The sequence below is a fragment of the Eurosta solidaginis genome, chromosome 3 (genome assembly GCF_040869045.1).
Source record: "Eurosta solidaginis isolate ZX-2024a chromosome 3, ASM4086904v1, whole genome shotgun sequence".
NCBI lineage: Eukaryota > Metazoa > Arthropoda > Insecta > Diptera > Tephritidae > Eurosta > Eurosta solidaginis.
Window position 1 is genome coordinate 21,090,608 of NC_090321.1, and position 15,621 is coordinate 21,106,228.

Here is a 15,621-nt window from a genome sequence, read left to right on the forward strand (position 1 = left end):
TCAGTTATATATATACCAGTTCAATCAGCGACGATGATTTTAATACTGATGCAAGTAACGACTTTTTTGGTAAGGATGGGACCGTTTGGAGTAAGATAGTGCCGCAAAGTGGTCGTATTCGCTATCATAATGTACTACGTTCTCTCGGTGGATCGACTATCAAATCGAGTTCTCCTGTTGAAGTTTTTGATGAGTTTTTTACACTAAACATATCGTACATTATAATAAGTGAAACAAACAATTACGGTATGAAAAACACAAATGAATGGAACTTAAAAAATCCTACCAATTTGAAAGAATGGCAAAATCTTGTAAAAGCAGGACTGAGGGGTTGTCTTGGTATTCTTATTGCAGCAGGACTCAGCAATCAATAACCAGGCGGCGTCGGTTTTCAAAGCAACAATGACTAGCCATAGTTTTTTGGCCATATCCCGTTATATAAGGTTCGATGACGGATGCGCTAGATCCTTTCGCTCAGAAAATGCACCTATACGAGGTATTTGGAACTTTTCAAATCAAAGCTTTCAAAGGAATAGTGAGATAACTGTTGACGAGCAACTGTTTCCTTATCGAGGAAGAACAAAATTTACTCAATACATACCTTCAAAACCGGCTAAGCACGGTATAAAAGTATAGTGGAGATGTGACGCAAAAACTCACTACCCTTTGATTGGAGATATTTATACTGGAAAAGCAGCCAATGAAGATAGAGCAAAAAACCAAGCAGAAAATGAACAGATACCTTTGGTTTCAAAATATGCAAACTCAAGGCGCATAGTAGTTGCCTATAACTTCTTTTCTAATTTTAATTTATGTAAGCGTCTAATGAGCTTGGGGCTGTCCTACGTTGGATCTCTTCGAAGCAATAAAGCACGCATCCCACACGAAATGAAAAAACACAAGAATAGGGCAGTTATTTCCTCTGAGTAGAAAAACAAGATTCTTTTGCCAGGAGTGTGAAGAAGCTGTTTGCCAGCAACACTCACAATGCTATTACATATGTTTTAAGTGCACAAAAACAAACTAGTTTTAATTTAAATATTTTATTTTATTAACAGAGTGCCTTATTTAAGTTTTGAAGATGGTATTAAAAAAATAAAGTGCAGTTTCGATAAATTGATGTTAAATTTTCTTTGGGGTCTAGCCAGAACCATGGGTACTCAATATGACAATACAGGTAACCGTCAAAATGAGGGTTAAAAATATTAAGTTATGTAATTTTTTTTGTTTAGCAAAGAGCTCATTTTCAACTGATTGGTAAAGTGTTATTTTTGTGTTCGAATATCACTGGTTTAAGTACGTCTTCGGTGTCGTGAAACGCGCTCGTTTACTAGATGTTTGGTTTGTGGTTGGGTGCCATTCGTTGGCAGGTAGAAGTCAGTGATTCGAATATGTTTGTCCGCTAGGCTTTTACTTCGTGTAAGATTTAAAAGGGGGTCGTCTATAATTGCGTTAAAGTAAATACTACATCAGATTTTTCCTTTCCCATTGGTAGCTTTTTGTACTATGGCTTCACCTCTCCGTCCTGCCTCTTGATCCACCATTATCTCTTTCCTTCTTTAGTTTTACGTTTCTCTTGAACTCGTTCACTCTCTTTTCATATCACTGATCTCCTTTATTAGTTTCTATTTTTAATTTAAATTTATATATAAATATTTTTATTTTAAACTCTTTAAGGTACACCCACTCCTTCAGTTCTAGACCAGATATGTACATAAATATTATACAATTGCGCAAATATGTTTCTAATAAATGGTTGTCACATCATATGCTAATAATTATGTAGGCAAAAGGGCAAGCGCTTTTCAAAGCTTCCAAGCACTCAACCAGCACAAAAAGCAAACATTTCAGAGAGTTCACGCCTTTCAACCGGATCAATTAAATAAATCGATCGAAATTTTATTATCATGATTGACAAATGAGCAACTCGGAAGAAAATCAAAAATATATTTGTTCCTTATAAATACTAAGTAATTTTTGTAGTTCACTAATGTCAATTGATGCATCACAATGCGTCAAAAAGTACGCGCCCCTAAGGCACTCACACTGTGCCTGTCAGCCAAACTTTTATGTACAATCTGCATATGACGTGATCGATCGAAGATCTTTTGAGTGACACAGATTTTTAATGAGACATTTACTTAAGTACACTCAAAAAAACATATGTTTGTTATTATGTGTACATTAAAAAGTTAATTGATTTGAAAATTGCTGAATTTCATTAGGCATAATAAACTTTGTTTTCTTTTTTGCTTTGCTGTCAGATAATCAGCTAATAATTTGTCAAAACTCACTGCATGTGGGGTAATAATCGTGCTATAATACATAACAAATAAATACATATATATTACATATAAAATATTTATTTGCTTATGTGCCTTGGAGAGCGTGCAGCTGCGTGGGCAGTGTGGCGTGAAGTTGCACAGCATGCACGCGTCAGTTACAAAATTTTATGGATCGTATTTTATAAATTTTATTTGTATTTTCTATTTTGACTTGTTTGGTATCATTTATTATTATTATGGTGTTATTAACATTTACTTTTATTGTTTTGCAGCTAATTCTTATGGTTCAGGTGAGTTATTCCTAAATGACGCTTTGTGCGTGAAATTGTTTCGTTTGACTGTGGCGCCAGATGTGCTTTTGTCACACTTCATTTGTTATTTGGAATATGTTATTGTACTGTATTGGATACAGTTTTAGGGATTATAAAGTTAAGATATAAAAATGCTAATTTATATAATTGTTTGTGGCATAAGAAAACATTATTTATTGCTATAAGATCTTGATATTAAAGAGCGTTTTTGTTTTTATTTTCGGCAGTACGCCGTTTAGTTAGAAAGTTTTATTTACTGAATAAACAGATAAAAATAAAAAAATTATACCAAAAAGTGTAGGAAGTTTGTAGGCAGATATATGAATTTAATAAGGTCTATTTACACACTATGCGTCTGACTCGCGAGTCATCTGTGTGCGTGTTACTCCATGTCAAATTCATTTATTCGTATTCGATAACTTGTCGAAAAGCAATCAATATATAGCCTAAAATTTACCGATTTTTTATCAAAAAACTTTCGATTTATTATCGAAAAGTTATCGATTATTTATCGATAATTTTTAAAAAGGTTATGTTTTTGTAAACAAAATGTTATTAGCAATGTTATAGATTTGTTGTTGAAAAGTTATCGGTTATTATCGATTTGTTTGCAAATATTATCGATTTGGTAAAGAAGATTAATCGGTTTTTTTCTTAGTGCTATCAGTTTATTATTTGCGTGTTACAAATTTGTTTTCGTCTTCTCATCGGTTTGTTATGGAACAGATATCGAAAACATATCTGTAAACTGGTTATACTTACAAATTTAACTGATGCTTAACCGTTTGAACAATTATGTACGACCAAGAAAGTACACCAGTCGTTTCTTTGCTGTGCGTGCTAAATGGCGCAAATCGGAATTGAAATCGTATTTCCCCTGGCTCATCCATAGGTGGATTGCCGTAGGTATACAGTTTTGGTGGGATTACCATCTTTCTTTGTCATAATATCGCTTAGCCAGCGTAGCCACTGTGCTTCAATTCACCCATAAAACCTTCGAGGATTTTTTTTCTAGAAACTTCCAGCGCCGCCTAATCTGATTTTGTACTGGTCGATGATTTTGGACCATAAGCAGGTCGGGTATGATAGATGATTTATAGAGCATGATCTTCATTTTCCTAGAGAGGAATTTACTTCTCACTTTCCAACTTAGGCCAGAATAACATTTGTGGCCAAGGGTGATCCTTTGCCGGGTTTCTAGGCTGGCGTTGTGTTTTTTTACTTCCTTTTTATTAGGTCGGTTGAATGTTTGTTCACTTTTCATACAAATCTTGCAATCGATTTTTAAGTAACTTCTCTTCGAGCTACAAACGTGAAACTTTACACAAAGGTTAGAAACCCGTGACAATGCAACAAAAGGAAAAAATCCGTTAGGTGGCGCACGGATCGATATAATTAGAAAAGAATTTGAAATTTTTCAAACCAGCTTTTGAGTAACTTCTCGATGAGGTAGAGATTTGAAAATTCAAAATTAATTCAGAGGTGATGACAGCCGATGACACGATACAAAAAGATTCGCTAGGGGTTGCACGGGATGAGATATTTGGAAAAATCTTACGAAACGGAGAGAATTTTGGGATTGATTTGTATGTAAGTTTTCATTGAGCTACCACTGTAAAACTTCACAGATAGGATAAGACGCCGAGAAAATGTAAGAAAAGCAGAAAAAAATTCCGTTAGGTGGCGCACGGGCCGAAATATTTAGATAAGAAAGTTGGAGATTTGGTGTTTTGAGATCGATTTTAAAGTAACTTCTCATTGAGCTACAAACATGAAACCTTAGAGACAGATTGAGATACCGTGACAAGGGAACAAAAGGAGAAAAAAATTTCGTTAGGTGGCGCACGGATCTAAAAAATAAGATAATAATTTGGAAATTTGAAATTGGGTTTTAAGTAACTTCTCGATGAGCTAGAGGCTAAAGAATTAGAACTTAATTCAGAGGTCGATAAACAGCCGATGACACAATACAACACGTTTCGCTAGGGGGCGCTAAACTTTGATATTTAAATTTTGACATAGAAATTGCAAAAATATTTATCAGAAGTCAAAATATAAAGGTGGAGCGCAATTAATTGCCTAATAGTATCTCCTTTCCTACCAACTTTCCAATCCAAGTAATGTGCGCTCCACTTTTATATTTTTACTTCTCATAAATATTTTTGCAATTTCTATGTCAAAATTTAAAACTCAAAGTTCAGCAAGAATATGTCTTTATATAAGGAGAAATATTTCGCAGATTTTTGTGCATTTATATAAAGGAAGTGCTTAAAATTTTTTTATTTTATTTTATTTTTTGTTAATGGTGGTCCTTTTATATTTCCACGTTGCCAATGCGCTGACTCTCTGCTTAATGATAGCAGGTACTTCGTTTTGCCCTAGCTCATCATCAAACCCATCATGCCAAATGTACTCAAACAATAGTGACAGCATTTTTCTTTTCTCAAATAACACTGGATCACAAATTCCAATTTTTTTTCTGCACCAGAGACGCTATTATGAAATTCATATGTAAAATCACCCCCTGATTTCGAAAATTAAGGCTTTTTTAATTCTATGGTAACGTTTTTCAGATATTTACGAACAACGGTTTTTTCCAAAAAAAAAAAAAAAAAAATTGGGTCCACTTAATCATATATATCTCAAGAACGAATTGAGCAATTCCAAAACGGTTTGAAGCTTTTAAAAGGTAATAAATTCTATAAACTGTGCATACAACACTCATTACGGATTTTTTCCATTTTTTTTTTGTAAAAATATAAAAAAATGTTTACTTTGCGAGGAAGGATCTCGAAAATATTTTATTTTTTGCAGATTTGTTTTTTTCTCTCTAAGCTCTATTTTATTACAAAAAAAAAAAATAAGCTTCCATTCAACAAAATCGATGACTAATACAAAATATATAAGCATTCATGTAAATATATCCATTTAATACTTAAGTACCCTACTGGTACATATGTGTTAATATTCGCTAACTAACTGATATACGAATACTCACACATATGTACCAGTAGGGTACTTAAGTATTAAATGGGAATATTTTCATGAGTGCTTATAATTTTTGTAAGTCCATCGATTTTGTTAAATGAAAACTTATTTTTTGTAATAAAACAGAGCTTAGAGAGAAAAAAAACAAATCTGCCAAAAAATAAAAAGTTTTCGAGATCATTCCTCGCAAAGTACAAATTTTTTTTTATTTTTACAAAAAAAAAAAAATGGAAAAAAATCCGTAATGATTGTTCGTTATCTTTGAATATTCAGGACCTAGCAAAAAGTGTTGTATGCACAGTTTATAGAAAATTTTATTACCTTGTAAAAGCTATAAACCGTTTTGAAATTGCTCAATTTATTCTTAAGATATATATGATTACGTAGACCCAATTTTTTTTTTTTTTTTTTTTTGAAAAAACCGTTATTCGTAAATATCTCAAAAACGTTATCATAGAATGAAAAATAACCTTGATTTGATTTTACATAGGAATTCATAATGGCGTCTCTGGTGCATTTTGGCTGTAAACCAGTATAATTAGCACCAATTAGGCAGTAAAAGACTGACTGAGTCACATTTCAATCAGAGAAGTGTAGACAGAGAAGTCCTGCTTAAACGCACTCAATGAACGGCTGGATCATAGTGAATTTACTGATACGTTTTAAAAGGTCTTCGATTTCAGCGAACCCCCGCTTGTTGTTCAAAAAATACGTACATAGCTTCAGCAGTGCAGGGCAGCTAGACATGAAATATATAATACTTTATATACCCTTCTCGTTTATACGGCTGCGGCAGAAGTCACTTATAGGGTGACTTATGTATATACTCATTATAAACTTTCATCAGACAATAGCGCGTAGATGTCCTAATAAGTGGATTCAGGCAGACACAATGACAATTAATACAAAATTTGTTTCGCTACTAATTGCAGCTTTGTCAGATGTGGACTTCAGTGTTCATCTTCCCCCAGCTTGCTAGGCATAAATAAATTTCAGCGAGTTCATGCACTTTGCAAGAGCAGAATAAATATTTCAAATTGGTTTCACCTCGTTAAGAACAGTGGCCTTCATAGCTGGGTTAAGCTGTGGTCTAAGGCGAGGCCAGTTCATTTATCGCGAATTCATGCTTCCATAGATGCTACCGAAAAGTTGGATGTATAGATTGTATCCATCGGGCGGTAGCTGCAAATGCGCGGCAGTAGTATACTTGGAACTGCAAGATTTTCCGATTTTTTTTTTTATTTTTATTTTTTAATTTTCCTATAATTAAAACATATTAATAGGTACGCCGAGAAAAAAAAAATAACAATCAGATGTAATTACTTTATTATTTTAGTCAAGCATTTCTTTGCTGGAAGTGTTTGAAAGCTTCTCAGCAAAATATTGATAACGATTAACAAGCACAGAGTTTTAAGCAAGTTAACTTTATTAATTATCTGGGGAAATTCCCGCGAAAAATGCGAAAAAAATATTATGCATAACAAGTAAGGAAGGCTAAGTTCGGATGTAACCAAATATTACATACTCAGCTGAGAGCTTAGGAGACAAAATAAGGGAAAATCACCATGTAGGAAAATGAACCTAGGGTAACGCTGTAATGTGTTTGTATGACACGGGTATCAAATGGAAGGTGTTAAAGAGTATTTTAGAAGGGAGTGGGCCTTAGTTCTATAGGTGGGCGGCTTTTCGAGATATCGCCCTAAAGATAACTCTAGAATGTGTTTGTATGATACGGGTATCAACTTAAAGGTATTAATGAGGGTTTTAAAAAGGAGTGGCCCTTAGTTGTATATGTGTTTTCGAGAAATCGACCAGAACATTATCTGTCGGGTACCACGAATAGTATTCCTGCCATGATTCCAAGGGCTTTTGATTTCGACTTACAGAACTTTTTCATTTTCTTCTACTAATATGGTAGGTGTCACACCCATTTCACAAAGTTTTTTCCAAAGTTATATTTTGCATCAAAAAAAAACAATCTAATCACAATGTTTCATCCCTTTTTTCGTATTTGGTATAGAATTATGGCATTTTTTTTTCATTTTTCGAAATTTTCGATATCGAAAAAGTGGGCGTGGTCATAGTCGGTTTTTGCCAATCTTTAATACCAAAATAAAGAGAGTTCAGCTAAGTACGTGAACTACGTTTAGTAAAGGTATATAGATTTTTGCTCACGGCCGAGCGGAATGACAGACGGTCGACTGTGTATAAAACCTGGGCTTGTTCGACTTATGTCCTTAAAAGTATTCTAGACAAATTAAAAGAAAAAGGGCTGAGCCACGCCCATTTTGAAATTGTCTTTTATTTTTGTATTTTGTTGCACCATATCATTACTGGAGTTGAATGTTGACATAATTTACTTTTGTACTGTAAAAATATTAAATTTTTTGTTAAAATTTTACTTTAAATTTTTTTTTTTTAAAGTGGGCATGTTCGTCATCCGATTTTGCAAATTTTTATTTGGCACACATATAGTGATAGGAGTAACGTTCCTTCCAAATTTCATCATACCTTCAATGACTGCCAAATTACAGCTTGCAAAACTTCGAAATTACCTTCTTTTAAAAGTGGACGGTGCCACGCCCGTTGTCCAAATTTTACTAATTTTCTATTCTGCGTCATAAAGTTAATCAACCTGCCAAATTTCATCGCGTCATAAGTTCAACTCATCTACCAAGCTTCATCGCTTTATCTGTCTCTGGTAATGAATTGTCGCCCTTTTTCTGTTTTTCGAAATTTTCGATATCGAAAAAGTTGGCGTGGTTATCGTCCGATGTCGTTCATTTTAAATAGTGATTTGAGATGAGTGCCCAGGAACTTAATGAATTTCTTTCTTCGCCCAGCTCATTTTGATATATAGAAGTCTATACCTAAATCTATTAGTTTATGACGTTACGGATTACCGTTATGCGAACAAAATTTATAAACTCTGTGAGCTCTGCTCAGCTGAGGATAAAAAAGAATTACAAAACGGAAAATTGGCATGCAGATCTGGGTATTTATGGAAATAATTACAACCAGCTTGCTTTCATAACCTTTAACCTCTGCAGCTGAGTGGGAGATAGAAAGAGATGCGAGATCGAAAGAGAGTGAGACTATTTTTGCAACTGTTTATCGTACAACAACCGCCAATTAAAATGGAGGTTAAAACACAGAAACCACAACAGCTGGAAAAGAAACAACAATATTATTGTAATTAAAATTTGTCGAAAAAAAATAAAAATTCTGTTAAATGTATATTGGAAATTGTTTTTTTTTGCACAACCATTTTGTGTAAAAATTTTACGAGCTTAATATAAATATGTGTGACTATGTATGTGTGTATATTTATGTTAAGCTCATAAGTATATAGGTATGTACATATATGTTAAGTACATACATAAGTATGAAGGTATGCATACAACAACCTTCCTGCCTGTTTTAAGAATTTTTGTATGTCTATAAACGAGTATTTATTACAATGCATTTTCCGGAAATTACTGGCCTGACCAGATGTGTTGGTTCACATGAAATTTGTATGGCTTAACTCTTTGCTAATGCGCCGTTAAATGAGAGGATAACACAGTATTTTTGTACTTTTTAATTCGATTGTTTTAAACTTTTGCTACTTCGTTTCTTGTTGCTTGTAATACGAATCCAAGGCTGATTAAACGTCATTGCTAAGATGTGCTGTTGCCAGGCAAAGTATATATAGTAAAATGTTGTTTTAATGGAATTGAAATTATTGTTGTTTTAAAAAATGAAGCAGCAGAGGTTAATCTATAAAACGGCAAGCTGTGCTCTTGTTTAGTTGGCTACTGTGCTGCCCGTGCCATTTTGATGCATATTCTCCTGGAGCCAATTGCGGCTCAATTCAGACAATGAATCTGCTGATATCTTTCACACAGCATTAAGGTACATTCTAAAGTTTCGCCAAAATATAACTGCCTATAATTATAAACCTAGTGTGAGGTAGGTCTAACACTTCACAAAAGTAAAGCGCGATTGCTTCTTTCCTGCTTCCCTTGCAGAAGCTCCTTCAAATGCTGTTAAAAGGGATCCGCATTCTCCCAGCATGCAGGCCAAGCGGCCAGTGTACCATGATTATGGCAGTAATGGTGAAGATTGCTTCCCTTACCACAATTAGTAAGTTCTCTACTCTGGTATTATTGTAATTTAACCTGGTTTGCTTGCTATCTCGCTAGTATTCGAGTAGTACCAGTTTGAAACCCTTTAATTTGCCATATATGAACATATATTTTGATTGATATAAGTGGATGATACATCTCGACCGCCTTCACAGAGCCCCTTTGTCTCGCAAGTTCGTCTGCCTTCTCGTTACTTGCAAAGTTCCTGTCAACAGCGCCTGTATTCAGCAAGTGTGAGTTTTAAAATGTATATTTTTATTTCATACAAATTATATGAAGAAAGAGTGTACATATTAAACCTCACAGCTACTGAATCTACCCCCAGGTTACCAATACAATTGGTATGTTTGCAAAGTTAGCTGCGGCTTGAAGCGACTTCTTGCAAGCTGCTGATGGTCTTAAAGGAGTAAATGCACAGTTCGCACCCCCAAACCCCCACCCCCCCCCCCCTCCCAGCTTGAAAGATAATAGAAAAATGGGAAACTTGATTAATAGCGACACCTTAACTGCGTCCTTTTTTTGTACCCCGTACTCTATATACATATGTATTTATGTATGAATTCTAAACTTTTAACGAAGGTAGATACATAAAAATGTATCTATACCTATCTCATCATTTCTACTTTTAAATGAGAAAGCGTTATTTGAAATTAATAAGTCGAAATCGAATCTAAAATCCAAATCAAGACTTCTTGAGAAAATTTTAAAATGTATGTGGACCCATCACCATCCTGCAGTCAAAGTAGCGGTATTTTGTAGAGCATCGGCTCCAATATTTATAACAATTGGTTGGTGAAGTAACTGGAGAAACTTCGCAATTTACTATTTCGTACTCAACTCACACTTTTTTATTTACAACTGATTTTCACACTATCTGATTTCAAACTGACTGTTCCTAATTTCAAATGGCGCTTTTTAGATCGCTGGTTCGAATCGAGCTCAAGGCCTAACAATAATTTTTTATCATTATTATTGTTATGATAAATTTTTTCTTAATTGAAAAAATTTTTAAATTAGAATAGAAGAAAGAAAAAATTTTTTTTAGACAACTGCCAAAGCTCGTTGTATAGATCCATTTCGGGAACTGCTAAATTCCTTCATCGGCAACGTTTAGGCGCCGCTGCTATAACCATTCAGCCATCGCAACGGTTTTTTGTTTGTCTTCATTAATCCTACTTCTATTCTGGTTCGTGCCAATTGATATTCACAACACTGCGACATCTGTTGCAGAATAGATGTGAGAATTGGACTTGTTTGATGGCAATGCTGCCATAGTGTCATATTTTATTGACACTTTTTTCCCCGTGGTCTGGGATGTATTAACAATTTTTGTTGTTATATCGGCCTACTGATTTTGAGATCGCGGGTTCGAATCGAGCTCAAGGCCTAACAATAATTTTTTATCATTATTATTGTTATGATAAATTTTTTCTTAATTGAAAAAATTTTTAAATTAGAATAGAAGAAAGAAACAATTTTTTTTAGACATCTGCCAAAGCTCGTTGTATAGATCCATTTCGGGAACTGCTAAATTCCTTCATCGGCAACGTTTAGGCGCCGCTGTTATAACCATTCAGCCATCGCAGCGGTTTTTTATTTGTCTTCATTAATCCTACTTCTATTCTGGTTCGTGCCAATTGATATTCACAACACTGCGACATCTGTTGCAGAATAGATGTGAAAATTGGACTTGTTTGATGGCAATGCTGCCATAGTGTCATATTTTATTGACGCTTTTTTCCCCGTGCTCTGGGATGTATTAACAATTTTTGTTGTTATATCGGCCTACTGATTTTGAGATCGCGGGTTCGAATCGAGCTCAAGGCCTAACAATAATTTTTTATCATTATTATTGTTATGATAAATTTTTTCTTAATTGAAAAAATTTTTAAATTAGAATAGAAGAAAGAAAAAAATTTTTTTAGACAACTGCCAAAGCTCGTTGTATAGATCCATTTCGGGAACTGCTAAATTCCTTCATCGGCAACGTTTAGGCGCCGCTGCTATTCAGCAAGTAACAAGCAAACAAACAAGTCCAATTTTCACATCTATTCTGCAACAGATGTCGCAGTGTTGTGAATATCAATTGGCACGAACCAGAATAGAAGTAGGATTAATGAAGACAAACAAAAAACCGCTGCGATGGCTGAATGGTTATAGCAGCGGCGCCTAAACGTTGCCGATGAAGGAATTTAGCAGTTCCCGAAATGGATCTATACAACGAGTTTTGGCAGTTGTCTAAAAAAAATTTTTTTCTTTCTTCTATTCTAATTTAAAAATTTTTTCAATTAAGAAAAAATTTATCATAACAATAATAATGATAAAAAATTATTGTTAGGCCTTGAGCTCGATTCGAACCCGCGATCTCAAAATCAGTAGGCCGATATAACAACAAAAATTGTTAATACATCCCAGAGCACGGGGAAAAAGTGTCAATAAAATATGACACTATGGCAGCATTGCCATCAAACAAGTCCAATTTTCACATCTATTCTGCAACAGATGTCGCAGTGTTGTGAATATCAATTGGCACGAACCAAAATAGAAGTAGGATTAATGAAGACAAACAAAAAACCGCTGCGATGGCTGAATGGTTATAGCAGCGGCGCCTAAACGTTGCCGATGAAGGAATTTAGCAGTTCTCGAAATGGATCTATACAACGAGCTTTGGCAGTTGTCTAAAAAAAATTTTTTCTTTCTTCTATTCTAATTTAAAAATTTTTTCAATTAAGAAAAAATTTATCATAACAATAATAATGATAAAAATTATTGTTAGGCCTTGAGCTCGATTCGAACCCGCGATCTCAAAATCAGTAGGCCGATATAACAACAAAAATTGTTAATACATCCCAGAGCACGAGGAAAAAAGTGTCAATAAAATATGACACTATGGCAGCATTGCCATCAAACAAGTCCAATTTTCACATCTATTCTGCACAGATGTCGCAGTGTTGTGAATGTCAATTGGCACGAACCAGAATAGAAGTAGGATTAATGAAGACAAACAAAAAACCGCTGCGATGGCTGAATGGTTATAGCAGCGGCGCCTAAACGTTGCCGATGAAGGAATTTAGCAGTTCCCGAAATGGATCTATACAACGAGCTTTGGCAGTTGTCTAAAAAAAATTTTTTCTTTCTTCTATTCTAATTTAAAAATTTTTTCAATTAAGAAAAAATTTATCATAACAATAATAATGATAAAAATTATTGTTAGGCCTTGAGCTCGATTCGAACCCGCGATCTCAAAATCAGTAGGCCGATATAACAACAAAAAAAAAAGATGGCGCTTTTTATTAATAGCTGACTATTCTCAGTTATAAATGACACCTTCAAATTTTGACTGGATGCTTTCTCATTTGATGACCTCCCAATAACAATTCACCCTTTTCACTTCCATATAACGCTTTCTCTTTTCTCAAACGACTTTTCGCATTCACTACCGCTCATTTACAAATCATTTCAGTGGGATGCTTTCGCATTTTCAATTAACTGTTAATTTTCAATTTACTGTTCTAATTTACTATAAACTATTCGTAATTACAATTGGGCCTTCTAATTTTGATTTGACCCTTTCTCATTTAGAAGTGACTATTCTCATTTCCAATTCCAATTTTAAATTGAGTGTTCATCTTGACTTCTGATTGTTCTCTGTGCAAGTTGACGCTTTCTCATTTTCATTTGCCTTTCTCATTTACAATTGACCATTGCAATATCTAATTGACGATTTCGCGTTTAAAACTGACTATTTTCATTTCCATATGTCAATTTCGCTTTTACAATTTTCTATTCCCATTTATAGCTGACTATTCTTAATTACAGTTTACACTTTCGGGTTTAATTTTGACTCTGTCTGGTTTAAAAGACTTCGTTCTCACTTTCACTAGACGCTTTCTCATTTAAAATGGACTGTTCCCATTTACTAATGATAGTTCATAATTGCGGCTTTCTCATTTTTATTTCAGGTACTCATTAAGAATTCACTCTTCTTATAACGGATTTGATGCTTTCGCATTTACAATTTACTATTCCCATTTATAATTGACTATTCTCAACAACAATTGACGCTTTAACCGTAGTTCGGCCGACGATTTGTACACCTATTTTTGGCCGACGCTACCACCCCGGTGACTGCCAGAAAAAAAAGGGTTCAACTCGTTACAGTTGTTTATGACTAAAATTATAAAACCTTATTTTTTATTTTTTTTTGACTTAAAATTCTTAAAGTTAAGATGTCGCAGAAAATTAGTTAAAAAAAATTATTAAAAATATGTTTTTTTATTAAATAATTAAATAGTCACCCCGGTGGGCTCGTCGGCCAAATACGTTGTAAAACAATTGTAAATTACTAAAATTATAAAACTTTTCTTTTTTTCGAATTAAAATTCATAAAGTTAAGTTGTCACGGAAAATGAGTTAGAAAAAATTTATTAAAAAAATGTTTTTTGAGGGGAGAATGTAAAAAAGTCTCTCGGTGACTCGTGGGCCGAACTAGGGTTAAAGGTCACTATTCTCATATAGAAGTTACGTCTTCGTATTATCATCTGATGCTTTTCATTTACAACTTTTAACGCTGAAGAGTTGTGCCGGGTATCCAGAATCAAGCTTATTCCGGGTCTTTTTCCACTTTTAGAATATTCTGATTATTTGCCGAATCGATTTTTTAAAAACGGCCCTAGGTTTTTTTTTTTTTTTTTTGCGAAATGTTATAAAGAATGCACAGTCAGGATATGCAAAAAAACCTTACAGTAAGCGAAACTTTCATTTAAACTGAGTTCAGGTGGTGCACTCGTTAAAACTTCAAAGATTTTTGTTTGCGCTCGTGATTTTCTTACGCATGGCAAGAAAATCGAAACATGAGCAACAAAAACTGACCAACAAGAAGTCGAGAAGACAAACTGATCGATTAGTTTAGTTGTTATTCCATATTACATGCACAGTGTAAAAATGTTTTGATGAAACGCTGTTACAGGTTTCTTTTGTTAGAGAAAATCAATTACAACTGACAATCAAGCGATTGATGTGTTTACCAGAAAAAACAAAATACCAAACTTTTTAGATTTTCAAAGTGTAGATATTTGGCTGATTACGTCAAGTGGTTGTACGTACATATTTTTTGCTTGTGGTAATTTGGTAATGCTGTGATTATTTTGATTAATCACTTGAACTTGTAACGCCATCAGCTATAAGGCGCCAAAGCGTATATGCATCTGCCGCCAGAATGACGATGGTATTTCATCAATTTAATTCGATACAGGAATGCTTTCTCACAGCAACACCCATTAGTTACAACACATTAGGGCGGTCATTCGGTTTTGAATTTTAAGCTTTTACTTTTAACGAAGAATTTACTCAAAGAATTCAAAGGTGTAAAAGTCGGGCAATCGGCAAACTATGCGTATTTTCCACACAGTGGCGATGATGATACGCTAATATTTCATACAGCAAGCTGACGACTTCTCCATTGAAGTAACCATGTTGCGAGTAAAACGGCATGCATAAGATTCGTACCTTGATTCTCCATTGAAAAAGGCGTGTGCGACACAAAATCGTATCATTCATAATTTATTTTTAGAGTAAGATATGATGACGAGACGTATTCTCTGATGTGTTATTTCTTATTTTAGTTATAACCCTAATACACATACCATAGCTTGTAGTTATTGTTTTATTGTATGTGTCTAAAAAGTATTTATGTAATTAATTGAAAGGTGTCAATAAGATGCCACAAGGCAAGGCTGTAACCACAGTAGCCTACGAATTGGGCGTGTGCGTTTGTGGGTTTGACGATATCCCATACACGTAAATATGTATCACTTGTTGCCTTGAAGGATGCTATTATTATATTAATCATGAAAGATTTAAAATTAAAAATACTTTTAATTAACAATAACGTCAATCTTTGGCGTAGAG

The 15,621-nt window shown here is 34.1% G+C and overlaps 1 protein-coding gene and 1 long non-coding RNA gene across 2 annotated transcripts in view; one reads left to right on the top strand and one right to left on the bottom strand.

Moving 5' to 3' along the window:
- side-V (sidestep V) overlaps positions 1–15,621 on the bottom strand; it is a 494,192-nt gene that overhangs the window by 329,461 nt on the left and 149,110 nt on the right. The gene's annotated exons all lie outside the window — the stretch shown is intronic.
- LOC137246279 (uncharacterized) overlaps positions 1–15,621 on the top strand; it is a 94,301-nt gene that overhangs the window by 12,460 nt on the left and 66,220 nt on the right. The window contains exon 2 of the long non-coding RNA XR_010951434.1: positions 2,558–2,575. This is a non-coding gene — a long non-coding RNA (uncharacterized lncRNA). The remainder of the gene's footprint in view (positions 1–2,557; positions 2,576–15,621) is intronic.